Raw genomic sequence first — 17,446 nt, forward strand, 5'->3', positions numbered from 1 at the left:
GTTAGGGTTAGGGCATTTGTGTTAGGGTTAGGGTTTGGGTTAGGGTTAGGGTTAGGGTTATGTCATTTGTGTTAGGGTTACGGTTTGCGTTATGGTTAGTGTTACGGCATTAGGGTTAGGGTTAGGGTTAGTGTTTAGGGTTTAGGGTTGAGGGTTAGGGTTAAGGCTAGGTTTAGGGTTACCGTTAGGGTTAGGTTTAGGGTTAGGGTTAGGATTAGTGCATTAGGGTTCGGGTTAGGGTTAGTGCATTATGGTTATGGCTAGGGTTAGGGTTAGTGCATTAGGCTTCGGCTTAGTGTTAGTGTTAGTGTTATGGTTAGATCTAGCGTCGTGCATTAGGGTAAGGGTTAGTGTTAGGGTTAGTATTAGGGTTAGGGTTAGGGTTAGGGTTTAGGGTATAGAGTTTGGGTTCCTCTGCATTCGGGTTAGGGTTAGGGTTAGGGTTAGGGGTTAGGGGTTGTGGTTAAAGTTACGGTTAGTGTTCGGGTTACGCTTAGGGTTGGGGTTAGTGTTAGGGTTAGGGTTAGGGTTACTCTGCATTAGGGTTAGGGTTAGGGTTACGGTTTGGGGTTAGGTTTTTGGGGTTAGGGTTAGGTTTAGGGTTAGGGTTAGGGTTAGGGTTTGGGGTGAGAGTTAAGGTTAAGGTTATGGTTAGGGTTAGGTTTACGGTTAGTGCATTAGGGTTAGGGTTATGGTTAGGGTTAGGGTTTGGGTAGGGTCAGGGTTAGGTTAGGGTTAGGGTGATGGTTTAGGGTTTAGGGTTTAGGGTTAAGGTTAGGGTTCGGGTTAGGGTTTAGGGTTAGGGTTAGGCTTAGGGTTAGGGTTAGGGTTTAGCGTTAGGGTTAATGTTAGTGTTAGGGTCAGGTGTTAGGGTTAGGGTTAGGGTTAAGGTTTAGGGTTTAGGGTTTGGGTTACTCTGCATTAGGGTTACGGTTAGGGTTAGGGTTTGGGTTAGGGTTAGGGGTTATGGTTAGAGTAAGGGTTAGGGTTAGGGTTAGGGTAAGGGTTAGGGTTTGGATTTGGGTTAGGGTTAGGGTTAGAGTTAGGGATAGGGTTAGTGTTTCTCTGCATTAGGGTTAGGGTTAGGGCTTAGGGTTAAGGATAGGGTCAGAGTTATGGGTTAGGGATTGTTTAGGGTTAGGGATAGGGTTAGGGGTTAGGGTTTGTGTTAGGGTTAGGGTTAGGGTTATGTCATTTGTGTTAGGGTTACGGTTTGCGTTATGGTTAGTGTTACGGCATTAGGGTTAGGGTTAGGGTTAGTGTTTAGGGTTTAGGGTTGAGGGTTAGGGTTAAGGCTAGGTTTAGGGTTACCGTTAGGGTTAGGTTTAGGGTTAGGGTTAGGATTAGTGCATTAGGGTTCGGGTTAGGGTTAGTGCATTATGGTTATGGCTAGGGTTAGGGTCAGTGCATTAGGCTTAGGCTTAGTGTTAGTGTTAGTGTTAGGGTTAGGACTAGGGTAGTGCATTAGGGTAAGGGTTAGTGTTAGGGTTAGTATTAGGGTTAGGGTTAGGGTTAGGGTTAGGGTTACTCTGCATTCGGGTTACGGATAGGGTTCGGGTTAGGGTTAGGATTAGGGTTAGTGCATTAGGGTTAGAACATAGAACATAGAACATAGAACATTACTGCGCAGAACAGGCCCTTCGGCCCACGATGTTGCGCCGACCAGTTACAAAAACAATGACCCACTAGCCTATACCAATCCCTTTTCGTCCATAAACCTATCCAGAGATCTCTTAAACGCCCCCAAACTAGACGCATTTACAACTGCAGCAGGCAGGGCGTTCCAATCCCTCACCACCCGCTGGGTAAAGAACCTACCCCTGACATCCGTCCTGTAGCTACCCCCCCTTAATTTAAAGCCATGCCCCCTCGTGCTAGCTTTCTCCATCCGAGGAAAAAGGCTATCACTATCCACCCTATCTAAACCTCTAATCATCTTATATGTTTCAATAAGATCCCCTCTTAGCCGCCTTCTTTCCAACGAAAACAACCCTAAATCCCTCAGTCTCTCCTCATAGGACCTCCCCACCATACCAGGCAACATCCTAGTAAACCTCCTCTGCACCCTCTCCAACGCCTCCACATCCTTCTTGTAATGCGGGGACCAGAACTGCACACAGTACTCCAAGTGCGGCCGCACTAGAGTAGTGTACAGTTGCAACATTACACTGCGACTCCTAAATTCAATCCCCCTACCAATAAACGCCAAGACACCGTACGCCTTCTTAACAACCTTATCTACTTGATTCCCAACTTTCAGGGATCTATGTACACACACACCTAGATCCCTCTGTTCATCCACACTATTCAAAGTCCTCCCGTTAGCCCTATACTCGACACATCTGTTGCTCCTACCAAAGTGAATTACCTCACACTTCTCCGCATTAAATTCCATCCGCCACCTCTCTGCCCAGCTCTGCAACCTATCTAAGTCTCCCTGCAGACTATGACACCCTTCCTCACAATCTACCACACCTCCAACTTTGGTGTCATCAGCAAATTTACTAATCCACCCAACTATACCCTCATCCAGATCATTAATAAAAATTAAAAACAACAGTGGCCCCAAAACAGATCCCTGAGGCACACCACTCGTAACTGTACTCCATGATGAATATTTACCATCCACCACCACCCTCTGTCTCCTATCTGATAGCCAATTCCTGATCCAACTTCCTAGATTACCCACAATCCCATACATCTGCATTTTCTGCAGAAGCCTACCATGGTGAACCTTATCGAACGCCTTACTAAAATCCATGTATACCACGTCAACTGCCTTGCCCCCATCCACCTCTTTGGTCACCTTCTCAAAAAACTCAATAAGGTTAGTAAGGCACGACCTACCCGCTACAAAACCATGCTGACTATTTCTAATCAATTCATTACCCTCCAAATAACTATAAATCCTATCCCTAATATTTTTTTCTAAAACCTTGCCCACAACAGAAGTAAGACTCACCGGTCTATAATTCCCGGCAAAGTCTCTGTTCCCCTTCTTAAACAATGGGACAACATTCGCTATCCTCCAATCCTCCGGGACTACACCAGAGACCAATGACGACCTGAAGATCTGAGCCAGAGGCTCTGCAATCACCTCTCTAGCCTCCCAGAGAATCCTAGGGTAGATCCCATCCGGACCAGGGGACTTATCTATTTTCAGCCCCTCAAGAATTTCCAGCACATCCCCTTTATCAACCGTAATACTGTCTATTTTACACCCCTGCAACCCAATGTCCTCCTCAGCTATATTCATGTCCCCCTGCGTGAACACCGAAGAGAAATATTGGTTCAATACTTCTCCAATCTCCTCCGGTTCCACACACAACTTCCCCCTGCTGTCTGTAACTGGCCCTAATCTTGCCCTGACCAACCTTCTGTTCTTGACATACCTATAGAACGCCTTAGGATTCTCCTTAATCCTATCAGCCAAAGTCTTCTCATGTCCTCTTTTAGCCCTTCTCAACTCACTCTTCAACTCCCTCCTAGCCAATCTAAAGCTTTCTAGTGCACTATCTGAGCCCTCCAATCTCATCCGAACATAAGCCTCCTTTTTCTTTTTAACCATCGACTCAACTCTTTTAGTGCACCACGGTTCCCTAGATCTACCAAATCCACCATGCCTGACAGGGACATACCTATCAAGGACTCGCAGTAGCTGCTCCTTGAAAAAACTCCACATTTCAGACGTTCCCAGTCCCTGTAATCCCCTAATCCAATCCATGCTTCCTAATTCACTCCTGATAGCCTCATAATCGCCCTTACCCCAGCTAAAATTGCTGACCCGAGGTTCATGCCTATCTCTTCCCATCACTAAGGTGAACGTAACCGAATTGTGGTCACTATCACCAAAATGCACACCAACTTCCAAGTCTAGCACCTGGTCTGGCTCATTTCCCAGCACCAAATCCAATATAGCCTCACCTCTAGTTGGCCTGTCTACATACTGAGACAAAAAACCTTCCTGCACGCTTTGTACAAACACTGACCCCTCTAGCGAGCTAGAACTATAGCAACTCCAATCAATATTCGTAAAGTTAAAGTCCCCCATAACAATTACCCTATTACTTTCACTCCTAACCAGGATTGTCTCCGCAATCCTTTCCTCAACCTCTCTAGAACTTTTAGGAGGTCTATAAAAGACTCCCAACAGGGTGACCTCTCCTCTCCTATTTCTAATCTCCGCCCATACTACCTCAACTGACAAGTCCTCATCAAACTTTCTCTCCGACACTGTGATACAGTCCTTGACTAGCAATGCTACCCCACCCCCCCTTCTACCTTCTTCTCTACTCCGACTAAAGCATTTGTACCCCGGAACCTGCAACATCCATTCCTGACCCTGCTCTATCCATGTCTCAGAAATGGCCACAACATCAAAGTCCCAGGTACTGATCCACGCTGCAAGTTCATCCACTTTATTGCGAATACTCCTCGCATTAAAGTACACGCATTTCAAACCCTGCTCCGCCCCACCCCCACTACGCCGTGCCTTGCATTCCCCAACTATGCCCCCCTCACTTTCACCCCCTTTCCTCACTATCCCTCCCCCCCTCCGAATCAGTTTAAACCTTCCTGCATCGCTTTTGCAAATTTACCCCCCAGGATATTGATTCCCCTCTGGTTCAGGTGTAGGCCATCCCTCTTATAGAGGTCCCACCTTCCCCAGAATGGGCCCCAATTGCTCAAGTACCTGAACCCCTCCCTCCTGCACCATCCCCTCAGCCACGAGTTCAAACTTTCCCTCTCCCTATTCCTCTCTAAACTATCCCGTGCATTATTAGTGCATTATTGTTAGGCTTAGGGTTAGGCTTAGTGCATTAGGGTTAGGGTTAAGGTTAGGGTTACGGTCAGTGCATTAGCCTAAGGGTTATGGTTATGGTTAGGGTTAGGGTAACGGTTAGTGCATTAGGGTTAGGGTTAGGGTTATGGTTAGTGTTCGGGTTAGCGTTACTCTGCATTAGGGTTAGGGTTAGGGTTAGGGTTAGTGTTAGGTTAGGGTTAGGGGTAAGGATTAGGGTTAGGGTTAGGGCTAGGGTTTGGGTTAGGGGTTCGGGTTTCTTTAGGGTTAGGGTTAGGTCTAGGGGTTAGGGTTAGGGTTAAGGTTACGGTTAGGGTTAGGGTTCGGGTTAGGGCATTAGGGTTAGGGTTAATGTTTGGGATTGGGTTAGGGTTAGCGTTAGGGTTATGACATTAGTGTTAGGCTTAGGGTTAGGGTTAGGGTTAGGGTTTAGGGTTGAGGGTTAGGGTTAGGGTTAGGGTTAGGGCATTAGGGTTAGGGTTAGGGTTAGGGTTAGGGTTTAGGGTTGATGGTTAGGGTTAGGGTTAGGGTTAGTGGTTAGGGGTTAGGGTTAGGGTTAGGGGTTTGTCGTTCGTGTTAGGGTTAGGGGTTAGGGTTAGGGTTAGGGTTAGTGGTTAGGGGTTAGGGTTTAGGGTTAGGGGTTTGTCGTTAGTGTTAGGGTTAGGGTTAGCTTTAGGGTTAGGGTTAGGGGTTAGAGTTAGGGTTAGTGTAAGGGTTCGGGTTACACTGCATTATGGTTAGGGTTAGGGTTATGGTTAGGATTAGGGTTAGCTTTAGGGTTACTCTGCATCAGGGTTAGGGATAGGGTTAGGGTTAGTGCCTTAGGGTTAGGGTTATGTTTAGGGTTAGGGTTAGGGTTAGGGTTAGGGTGAGGGCATTAGGGTTAGGGTAGGGTTATCGTTAGGGTTAGGGTTAGGGTTAGGGATTAGGGGTTAGGGTTTGGGTTGGGGTTAGGGTTAGAGTAAGGGTTAGGGTTAGGGTAAGGGTTAGGGTTATTGTTAGGGTTAGGGTTAGGGTTAGGGCTAGGGGTTAGCGTTAGGGTTAGGGTTAGGGTTAGGGGTTAGGGTTTGTTTAGAGTTACGGTTAGTGCTAGGGGTTAGGGTTAGGCTTAAGGTTCGGGTTAGGGTTAGGTTTCGGGTTAGTGCATTAGGGTTAGGGTTAGAGTTAGGGTTAGTATTAGGGCCTGGGCTAGGGCATTAGGGTTAGGGTTAGGGCTTGGGTTAGGGTTAGGGTTAGGGTTAGGGTTAGGGACAGGGTTAGCGTTAGGGTTAGCTTTAGGGGTTAGAGTTCCGGTTAAGGTTGGGGTTAGGGTTAGTGTTAGGGTTTAGTGTTTATGGTTAGGTTTAGGGTTAGGGTTAGGGCATTAGGGTTAGGGTTAGGGTTAGCGTTAGGGTTAGCGTTAGGGTTAGGGTTAGGGGTTTGGTGTTCGTGGTTAGGTTTAGGGTTAGGGTTCGGGGTTAGGGTTAGGGTTAGGGTTCGGGTTATGGTTAGGGTTACGATTAGGGTTAGGTTTAGGTGTTAGGGTTAGGGTTAGGGTTAGGGGTTCGGGTTTGGGTTAGCGTTAGCGGTTCGTGTTAGGGTTAGGGTTAGGGTTAGGGTTGGGGGTTAGGGGTTAGGGGTTAGGGGTTATGGTTAGGGTTAGCAAATAACGCAATTAGTTGAAAGAAAGAACAAAAGACAAAGAAAACACGCCCTTCGGCTCTCCAAATCTGCACCGACCATGCTGCCTGACTGAATTAAAACCCCCGAATCATAATTATCAAAGAAAGCTGAGTTGACTGTTGTATCTTTGAAATCTTGATTATCTGAATGGAATCACTTCCCACATACTATAATGAATTTCCGAGGAAAGATGCAATGGCATTTCGGCACAATGACATTGTTCCCAACATCCCAATGATATCATGCCCCATCCACCATCGCTCCACATAACAGAAAAACCCAAGTCGCAAAATATGCAAATTGAACACTATTGCACTGCTTTAGGTTTTTTTTGTTCAAAAAATCCCTCTGATTGTTGAATTGAAATCCATGCTTACCTCTTGTCAGAACTGCAAGGATAATCAATATTGCGACCTCTGCCTTGAAATGAGGATACATGGAAATTATTGATGAGCTGTGAGCGTGAAAATAAGCCAATTATGTCACTGTCGCCCCGACCACTGTTTTTCACAATGAAGCAGTCCAGTGCAGTACCAAATTATCCTACAGACACGATGCATCTGCTACCACTTGGTATATTTAAGTCTCATTCAATTTCAAATGTTAACTTATTTCAGAACATAATAAGAACATAACATATGAACATAGGAACACAAGAAACAGGAGCAGGAGTACGCCTTCTCGCCCCTCGAGCCTGCCCCGCCATTCAATAAGATCATGACTGATCTGTCGTGTCTCAGTTCCACATCCCCGCCCTCTCCCCATAACCCTTAATCCCCTCGCTTATCAAAAACCTATCAACCCGCGTCTTAAAAATATTGAGCGAGGCAGCCTCCACCACTTCAACGGGCAGAGAATTCCAGACATTCACCACCCTTTCAGTGAAGAAGTTTCTCCTCAACTCCGTTCTAAACCACACCCCCCCCCCACCTCCTTTACCCTGAGGCTGTGCCCTCTAGTCCTACTGTGCTTTCTGAACGGGAAGTGCCTCTCCACCTCTATCCTATCCATTCCATTTATCATCTTATATGTCTCAATGAGATCTCCTCTCATTCTTCGAAACTCTAACGATTACAAACCTAGTTAATTCAGCCTCTCCTCATAGTTCAACCCCCTCAACTCTGGTATCAGCCTAGTAAACCTCTTCTGCACTCCCTCCAAGGCCAAAATATCCTTGCGTAAGTGCGGCGACCAAAACTGCACACAGTACCCCAGCTGCGGCCTGACCAGTGCCCTATACAGCTGCAGCAAGACCTCCCTACATTTATATTCAATCCCCCTCACTATGAAGGCCAGCATCCCATTTGCCTTCCTGACCACCTGCTGCACCTTTAGGCTGGGTTTTTGCGACTCATGCACAAGGACCCCGAGGTCCCTCTGCAACGTCGCATGCTGCAGTTTTTCGCCATGTAAGTAATAGTCCTTCCTACCATTATTCCGACCAAAGTGGACAACCTCACATTTGCCAAAATTAAATTCCATTTGCCAGTTCCTGGCCCATTCGCCCAGCCTATCTAGATCCTTCTGCAGACACTCCACATCCTCCGTACAATTTGCCGTTCCACCAGTCTTGGTGTCATCAGTAAATTTCGACACCATACACTCGGTTCACTCCTTCAGATCATCTATCTAAACGGTAAATCGCTGAGGCCCCAGCACCGACCCCTGGGGCACTCCACTAGTCACCAACCGCCAATCCGAATAGCACCCGTTGACCCCCACTCATTACTTGCTCTCAAGAAATCAAGAAAGTTATTTGCGGAAAAGCACATAAGCAATGAGTCCAAATCCAATATGAGTGGCTCCCATCAGTAAGATCCCTCTGGCAGCAATATTTTGCTATTACTTTCTTACTTTAGTCGTCCTTAGTATTTTCGTCCAAACTCCTGTCGAAATGCACAAAGAATAAACCAACATTTTTCTTCAGAGCTGCACTTCTATTCTGCAATTGCGTCATTATTTTTTCACAAATACCACTCATATCCTCAACGATGATCTTCTCTTTCCGTTCTGAAAAAAAGATGCCATTGCCTCTAATTTCATCAAGAAATAATTTTCTGCGTACTGTACGATTTTCACCTCCAGAGGGAGCTGTACATTTTGCTAATGTTGCTTTGATTCCACTGAGCTGTGGTCATTTTGAATATCCATGATAGAACATCTAGACGGATCAGGAGGATTTGCAGCGGAAATACGGAGAGTTATGGGGAAAGACCATGGGTGGGATTGTTGCCAGTGCAAACTCGATGGGGCGAAAGGACTCTTCCAGCATGGCACAGATTATCTGATTTCTCTCGATTTCCAACTGCACCCAATGCGAAAAATGCGTCCAGATATTAGCCTGGTCACCATCGCTGTGAAGTAGTCGGACATACATGGTCAAGTTCAGCTGCAGCAGATCAGCGAAGATCTCGAACGGTGAGGCAGGCTCGAGTTGCAGAAGGTTTTACTCCGGCTTCTATGTATTGCTCCTGTGATCCAGTATGTTCCGATATTCTTCTTAACAATTCAAAAAACTGCATCAAATATCTCCTTCAATCACAAGGAAGGAGACTGGTGACTTTAACGTAGTGACTGAACTTTGTTTTAATGTGCGGAATTGAGGAGTCTTTCGAAAGAGTTAAATCGATTTTCTGAGCACAGAAAACGGCCGTATTGGTGAGGAGAAAGAGAGGATTTGGGAACGATTTCACATGGCTTTCTGACAAGGAGTTGCTGCTCAGAGCATAGAGGAAGCAGAAGTGTAAGTCAAACATGATGTTTACATACTCATTTGTGGCATCAGGTTTAGCATTTATTGGTCTCGTGGTCTGATGGATAATTTACTGGCTTCAGTGTGAATCGCTATGTCATCAGAAGGTTGTCAATGCCTGAGCTGTTTTTTTTTTGCGTGGATCCTTGTTTCTTGATTTTTTTTTTGCTTCTTGGCCATTTTCACTTAATGAAGAGATAGAATTAATTTTTGGGGTTCTGAAAGAAATGGCAGAGGTGACAGCAGATGCCTTAGTACTTATTTATCAAAATTCGCTGGACTCCGGGGAAGTGACGGAAGATTGGAAAACGGCTAATGTTCCGCCGCTGTTTCAAACAGGTGGCAGACAAAAGGCAGGGAATTATAGGCTGGTGAGTTTAACGTCTGTAGTTGGAAAAATGCTAGAATCTGTCATCAAAGAAGAAATAGCGAGGCTCCTAGAAATGAATGGTTTGATCGAACAGAAGCACGGATTCGTTAAGGGGAAGTCGTGTTTGACGAATTTATTGGATTTCTAAGACGATGTGACTAGTGCGGTAGACAGAGGGCAACGGGTGGATGTGGTGTTTTTAGATTTTCAAAAGGCGTTTGATAAGTTGCCTCATAAAAGGTTGATACAGAAGGTTAGGGTGCACGGATATGGGGGTAAGGTGTTAGCGTGGATAGAGGATTGGCTTTCGAAAAGGAAGCAGAGAGTTGTTATCAATGGGTGTTATTCTGGTTGGCGGTTGGTGACTAGTGGAGTGCCGCAGGGATCGGTGCTGGGGTCTCAACTATTTACCATTTATATGGATGATCTGGAGGAGGGGGCTGAGTGTAGGGTGACGAAATTTGCAGATGACACGAAGATGAGTGGAAAAGCAAATTGCGTGGAGGGTGTGGAAAGTCTGCAGAGAGATCTGGACAAGCTGAGCGAGTGGGCGAGGACCTGGCAGATGGAGTATCGTGTTAGCAAGTGTGAGGTTATCCACTTTGGCAGAAATAATAGTAGGACGGATTATTATTTAAAAGGCGAAAACCTGCAGCATGTTTCGGTGCAAAGGGACCTGGGGGTCCTTGTGCAGGAGTCGCAAAAACCCAGTCTGCAGGTGCAGCTGGTGATCAAGAAGTCGAATGGAATATTGGCCTTTATAGCGAGGGGGATAGAGTATAAAAGTAAGGAGTTCTTGCTGCAACTGTACAGGGCACTGGTGAGGCCGCAGCTGGAGTACTGTGTGCAGTTTTGGTCGCCACACTTGAGGAAGGATATATTGGCCTTGGAGGGAGTGCAGAGGAGATTCACTAGGCTGATACCGGGGATGAGGGGGTTGGACTATGAAGAGAGACTAAATAGACTGTGTCTGTACTCGCTGGAGATAAGAAGAGTGAGGGGGGATATTATAGAGACGTAGAAGATAAGGAAGGGGATGGATAGGGCAGAGGTCGAGAGATTCTTCCCGCTTAGAAAGGATAGCAGGACGACAGGGCACAGCCTCAAGATAAGGGGGGGGGGGGGGGGGGTGTGTGGGGTGGGGGGTAGGGGGGTCAGTTTTGATCAGAGTTGAGGACGAACTTCTTGTCTCAAAGGGTGGTGAATCTCTGGAATTCTCTGCGCGTTGAAGTGGTGGAGGCTACCCGGCTAAATATATTTCAGTCACGGGTAGATAGGTTTTTGATAGTCAGGGGAATTAAGGGTTATGGGGAGAAAGAGGGAAAGTGGAATTGATCCACTTCAGATCAGCCATGATCTTATTGAATGGCGGGGCAGGCTCGAACGGCTAGATGGCCTACTCCTGCTCCTATTTCTTATGTTCTTATATATCAGGCGTGACTTGATCTTGGTAGATTGGGGAGCATTACTTAAAGTGATAAGCAAATGACAAACGTTAAAGGAAAGCATGGGAAAACTGCAAGAACTGTTTATTCCATTGATAAGGGCATTGTCAAAGAGTCATATGGTCTCGAAACGTCAGCTCTTTATTCACTTTACAGATGCTGCCAGAAATGTTGAGATTTCCCAGCATTTTCTCTTTTGGTTTCAGATTCCAGCATCCACAGTATTTTTTTAAATGTATATTCATATCATGCCCAAAAGCCAAGTGGGTAAAAGGGCTAATCCATGGTCTATAAAAGAAATTGGAGGTTGTATGTGAACCAAGAAAGAAGCAGGGAGGTGGCGAAAAAATAATAGGTCTGAGGATTGTTAGCAGTTTACAATTCAGCAAAGAAAGACGAAGGATTGTATAGAATTGGGTGAATACAGTACAGAGGTAACCTTGCAAGGAACATAAAGACTGACACTGAGAGTGTCGAGAGGTGCGAGAAGAGAAAGAGATTGACGGAGACAAATGTAGGTCCTCTACAGAGAGAAACAGGGGGAAAGTATAATCAGGAACAAAGAAATGGCGAAGCAAATGAATACATACTTCTGTTTACGGAAAGGAGGATACAAATCCGATACCAGAAATAATGGGAAATGTAGGATTTAGTGTGAGGAAAGAACTGAGGAAGGACAATATTTATTGAGTAAATCGAGAATTTCAAGGGCATAAATCCCCAGGGTCTGAAAATCGACGTCTCAAATATTCAGGAACGGGCTCCAGAAGTAGTGGATGCATTGATGGTCATCTTCCAGGATTCTATATAATCTGGAACTGTCCCTTCAGATTGGAGGGTAGCTCATGTCACTCCAATATTCCAAAAGTGAGGCAGAGAGAAAACCCTGAGTCATCGATCTATAAGACTAACATCGGTAGAGGGGAAATTTCTCCAATCAATTATCAGGGACTTTATAGCGGAACATTTAGAAAGCAATGGCAGGATCAGACAGAGTCAGCATGGATTTATAGAGTTTACCGTCTGCATTTTTTTTAAACCATAGGGATAGGACCTATAAAAGGTGAAGGGGGTAAGGTCTGTGTGGAACCAGAAGAAATGGCAGAGGTGCTTAATGAGTACTTTGCCTCAGTATTCACGGTGGAAGCTGATCTGGGAGATTTTGCCACGGATTTGCAGCAGATGGAAAAGATTGAGTTTGTGGATATTAAGGTGGAGGATGTATTGGAACTTTTGAATCATATCAAGATTGATAAGTCGCCGGGACCAGATGGGATATACCCCAGGATACTGTGGGAGGCGAGGGAAGTGATTGCAGAGCCCCTGGCGACGATCTTTGCGTCGTCAATGGAGACGGGAGAGGTTCCGGAAGATTGGAGGATTGCGGATGTAGTCCCTATTTTCAAGAAAGGGAACAGAGATAGCCCGGGAAATTACCGACCGGTGAGTCTGGCCTCAGTGGTTGGTAAGCTGATGGAAAGGCTTCTGAGGGATAAGATTTACGACCATTTGGAGAGGTTTGACATGATCAGGAATAGTCAGCATGGATTTGTCAAGGGCAGGTCGTGCCTTACAAGCCTAGTTGAGTTCTTCGATAATGTGACTGAACACATTGACGAAGGAAGTGCCGTGGACGTGGTGTACAAGGACTTCAGCAAGGCGTTTGATAAGGTCCCCCATGCAAGACTTCTTGAGAAGGTGAGAGGGCATGGGATCCAAGGGCCTTTGGCCTTGTGGATCAAGAACTGGCTTGCCTGCAGAAGGCAGAGAGTGGTTGTGGATGGGTCTTTTTCTGAATGGAGGTCAGTCACCAGTGGAGTGCCCCAGGGATCTGTTCTAGGACGCTTGCTGTTTGTCATTTTCATAAATGACCTGGATGAGGAAGTGGAAGGATGGGTAAGTAAGTTCGCTGATGACACGAAGGTCGGTGGTGTTGTGGATGGTCTGGAAGGATGGCAAAAGTTGCAGCACGACATAAATAGGATGCAGGACTGGGCGGAGAAGTGGCAAATGGACTTCAACGCGGATAAATGCGTAGTCGTCCATTTTGGCAGAACCAACGGGATGAACGAGTACACTATCAAGGGCAGGAGCCTTGGTAGTGTTGAGGAGCAGAAGGATCTTGGGGCCTGGGTCCACAGGACTCTTAAATCGGCCTCGCAGGTGGAGGAGGTGGTCAAGAAGGCGTATGGTGTACTGGCCTTCATAAATCGAGGGATTGAGTTTAGGAGTCGGGAGGTAATGCTGCAACTTCATAAGACCCTTGTCAGGCCTCATTTGGAGTACTGTGCGCAGTTCTGGTCGCCTCACCATAGGAAAGACGTAGAAGCTATTGAAAGGGTACAGAGGAGATTTACAAGGATGTTGCCTGGACTGGGAGGCATGCCTTATGAAGTTAGGTTGAGGGAACTGGGTCTCTTTTCCCTGGAGAGACGTAGGTTGAGAGGCGACCTGATAGAGGTTTATAAAATGTTGAGAGGAATAGGTAGGGTGGATTCTCAGAGGCTATTTCCCCGGGTTGAAATGGTCGCTACGAGAGGACACAGGTATAAGGTGCGGGGAGGAAAGTACAGAAGTGATGTTAGGGGTAAGTTTTTCACTCAGAGGGTGGTGAGTGAATGGAATCGGCTGCCGTCAGTGGTGGTGGAGGCGAACTCGCTGGGGTCTTTTAAAAGACTTCTGGATGGGTATATGGGGTTTTATGGGATTGGGGGTTATAGATAGGTGTTGTGATCGGCGCAACTCGTGGGCCGAAGGGCCTGTTTGCGCTGTAGTGTTCTATGTTCTATGTTCTATCTCGGCCTTTTGGCTAAGATGAAGCTTCAGATCAAGCCGGGGTTGGGGTATAATGCCCCATCTTGTTAGCTTTGACGATGCTTGGTCGACCTCTAGATGGGATGCAACGTCTGGCCTTGTCAGATTTCATCTTGTTTGTCTCTCTCTCGTGTGGTCGATTAAATGGAGTCAATTTGCTTACTTCTTTGAATCAAAATGATGAAGAAGGTGGTTCTCCCCGGACAAGGGGAGTCCATTGCACTTCAAATGTGCTTATGCCTGCGAGGTTCACGAAGGCCGGAAACTCGATTGAGAATAAAGAAAGGAGCACTATGCAGATTATTTGTTATAAATATGAAATCGGTACAGATGGAAAAGGCGTAGAATAACTCAATCTACGTGGGAATTTGGCAAATGAGAAGGATGACAACGATTTCCAGATCAAGTTAATTGCGTTTAATTGTTTCTTAATATTGGGGGAAATTAGCAGGGTCAATATGTGGGGTTACAGAGATAGGGTCTGGGTCGGATTGTGTTTGGTGAAGGCTTGATGGGTGGCATAACCTCTTTTTGTACTGTAGAGTTTGTATGATTCGCTGAGGATTCAATTCAATTCCAGCTGAAATCGTCTATTGTGCCAGTGAGAGTGGCAAGACAGATGAGCAAGCCAGGAAGTTCATGATTGCTGTAATAGTCAGCTTTCCTGGTCATTGTAGATCATGGGAAGTGAAGTTAAAATGCAATACCTTCTTTTAATTTTGAAGAAATGAAATTTGAATATCTCTGAGTTAAATCAATCCTGTCTGCTTTCAGCAGTTATCAAAAATTATGTTTCATTTTCTGAAGCTCATTTGTGTTATGGAATGCTATATTTTATAACAGATTTCATGTTAATTCTGACGCTAACCCTTGATGCAATGTCCGCCTTGGTAACTGTTGATTTAGCGTGACTATTCTTAGTCTGAAAAAGTGAACGAAGAAGGATATCACAAATGGAAGAAAAAACAATAGGCATACTACTGGTAAGTTACACGGTAATCGTATACGCAGTTGACATCGTGGCACTGCAAACCTGTAATAGAAATGCAGATACAGATCGTTTATTGTGGGATTCTGGGTTCAAGTAACTTCATATTGTGGAATTTGAAATCAATACTTTTTCAAAACCTCTGTGATGACCATGAATGGGTGGTCGTAAATAGCCATCTAGTTCACATATGCTCAATGACGAATAAAACATGCGTCCTCACTTTTTTTGGCTTCCATTCTCCAGTGACACAACAATCTAGTTGACTGTTAAATGCTCTCTCTGGGGTCATTTGAAATGATGTGGGTATGCCGGCGTTGGACTGGCGTAAACACAGTAAAAAGTCTGACAACACCAGGTTTTAGTCCAACCTATTTATTTGATAATATACTCACTAGCTTTCGGGGTTACCCCTTTCGTCAGGTGAATGGAGAGTTCTGGCCTCAGACAGAGCATATAAAGCACAGACAGTTTAGAGATTACTGATTAAAATGCGAATCCTTACACCTAACCTGCTGTTCAAGACCTGAAGTGGCTGATAATGTGAGTGGAAGGAGCACTGATCACAGTTTAAAGAGATGTGTATTGTCTCCAGACAGTACAGTAAGTGAGGTTTTGCAAACCCAGGCAAGTCATGGGGGTTACAGGTAGTGCGACATGAACCCAAGATCCCTGTTGAGACCGTCCTCATGTGTGCGGAACATGGCTATGCTATGCCAAGTCCCGCACACATGAGGACGGTCTCAACAGGGATCTTGGGTTCATGTCGCACTACCTGTAACCCCCATGACTTGCCTGGGTTTGCAAAACCTCACTTACTGTACTGTCTGGAGACAATACACATCTCTTTAAACTGTGATCAGTGCTCCTTCCACTCACATTATCAGCCACTTCAGGTCTTGAACAGCAGGTTAGGTGTAAGGATTCGCATTTTAATCAGTAATCTCTAAACTGTCTGTGCTTTATATGCTCTGTCTGAGGCCAGAACTCTCCATTCACCTGACGAAGGGGGTAACCCCGAAAGCTAGTGAGTATATTATCAAATAAATAGGTTGGACTAAAACCTGGTGTTGTCAGACTTTTTACTGTCATTTGAAATGAACAGTTAATTGTATCCGAGCCGAACAGCTCCCCCATCCCATAAAAGGATAAAATCGGTGGCCCTGAGTTTACTTAATGTGCCATCGTATGTACATAACACCCGAGTCTTCCGGTTGGGTTTGATGCATGACTCACTCTCTTCTTGATATTAATAATTTTTTCCATGTATGTTGCCCACGTGACGGAGCATGTTTTTGAGCAGTTGTTTAGGACCGCATCACGTAAATTGCATCTTGATTGCTTTATGTCTAGCTCAGTAATTCTGCACGCACAGCCTCAGTGAAGGTCAGCTTGTGTGCAACATTGAACAGGAGACATTCCCTTATTTTCTGGCAAGCTATTCCAGACGGACGGGTCCAACAGGTTTGACTGCTATAGGTGGTACATATGGTGTAAGAAAGTAGCTTCAGTTTAAATCCTGTGGTGTAATGCAGCATGTAAAGTTCCTGTTAGTACCTGTGGTTTGCACAGGCACTGCGATTTTAAGGCAGTGCACGCAGTGTGAGCTACTCCCTTTAGAGTCAGTGAGCATCTGCAGTGTTAGGCAGATCCTGTGGTGTAACGCAGGAGCTGCAATATCTGTAGTGCAAATCATTAGCCGTGGTGCAAGGCAGTGCCTGTTGTGAAGTACAATTCCTGCGGCAGAACACGATATCTTGTTTGCAAGAAAGTAGCTTCGGTGTAAAAACTGTTCAACAATGCAGTATCGGTTGATCAAGGTAGTACCTTTGGTTCAAGTTAGTATTGTGGTGTGAGAAAGCAACTGCGTTTTCAAGGAGAACCTGTGGTGTGAGACATTGGCTACGGAGTTAGACAGAAATTGTGCTGTAACCAGAAACTGTGGTGTGAGGCCGTTTCTGCGGTGTAAGGCAGAACCATTGGTGTAAAGCATATCCGTTCTATAAGGAAGAACATGAGAGGAATGGCAGTAGTTGTGCTGCGGTGCATCGCCTGTGCGTAAGACAGAACCTGTGGTGCAAGACAGTGCTTGCAATGCAATGCAGTATCTGTGGTTTCCGGCTGTGTAAGCAGTTCCCTGCGGTATACCTGTTGTGTAAGCAAGTAGTTTAATTGAAAAACAGCATCTTTGGTGCAACGCCGCACCTGTGGTATTATGCAATATTATGCAGTATTATCTGGTATAATGTTCAGGGTAATACATGCGGTGTGATGTGGTGCCTGTGGTGTAAGGCAGTCTGTGGTACAAGGCAGCCACTGTGGTTTAAGGGAGAAACTGAGGTGTCTGCATTGTCTGCAAGTTAAGGAAGTGATGTGTAAGGTAGTGTCGGCGTTATCAGGCAGAAGCCGCAACATACGGCAGTACTGTGGTTCAAGGTAGTGCCCGCAGTGCAGGGCGATTCCTGACGTGCAATAAACTACCTGTGCTGGAAGGTGGTACATCTGGTTTAAGGCTGTATCTGCGGTGAGACTGTGGAGAAAGTATAAGATAGCCCCTGTGGTGTGAGCAAGACCTGCTGTGTAATGATATTCCTGTCGTGTAGTCAGTACCTGC

This window comes from Carcharhinus amblyrhynchos, chromosome 13 (genome assembly GCF_965287045.1).
Source record: "Carcharhinus amblyrhynchos chromosome 13, sCarAmb.v2.hapA, whole genome shotgun sequence".
Lineage (NCBI taxonomy): Eukaryota > Metazoa > Chordata > Chondrichthyes > Carcharhiniformes > Carcharhinidae > Carcharhinus > Carcharhinus amblyrhynchos.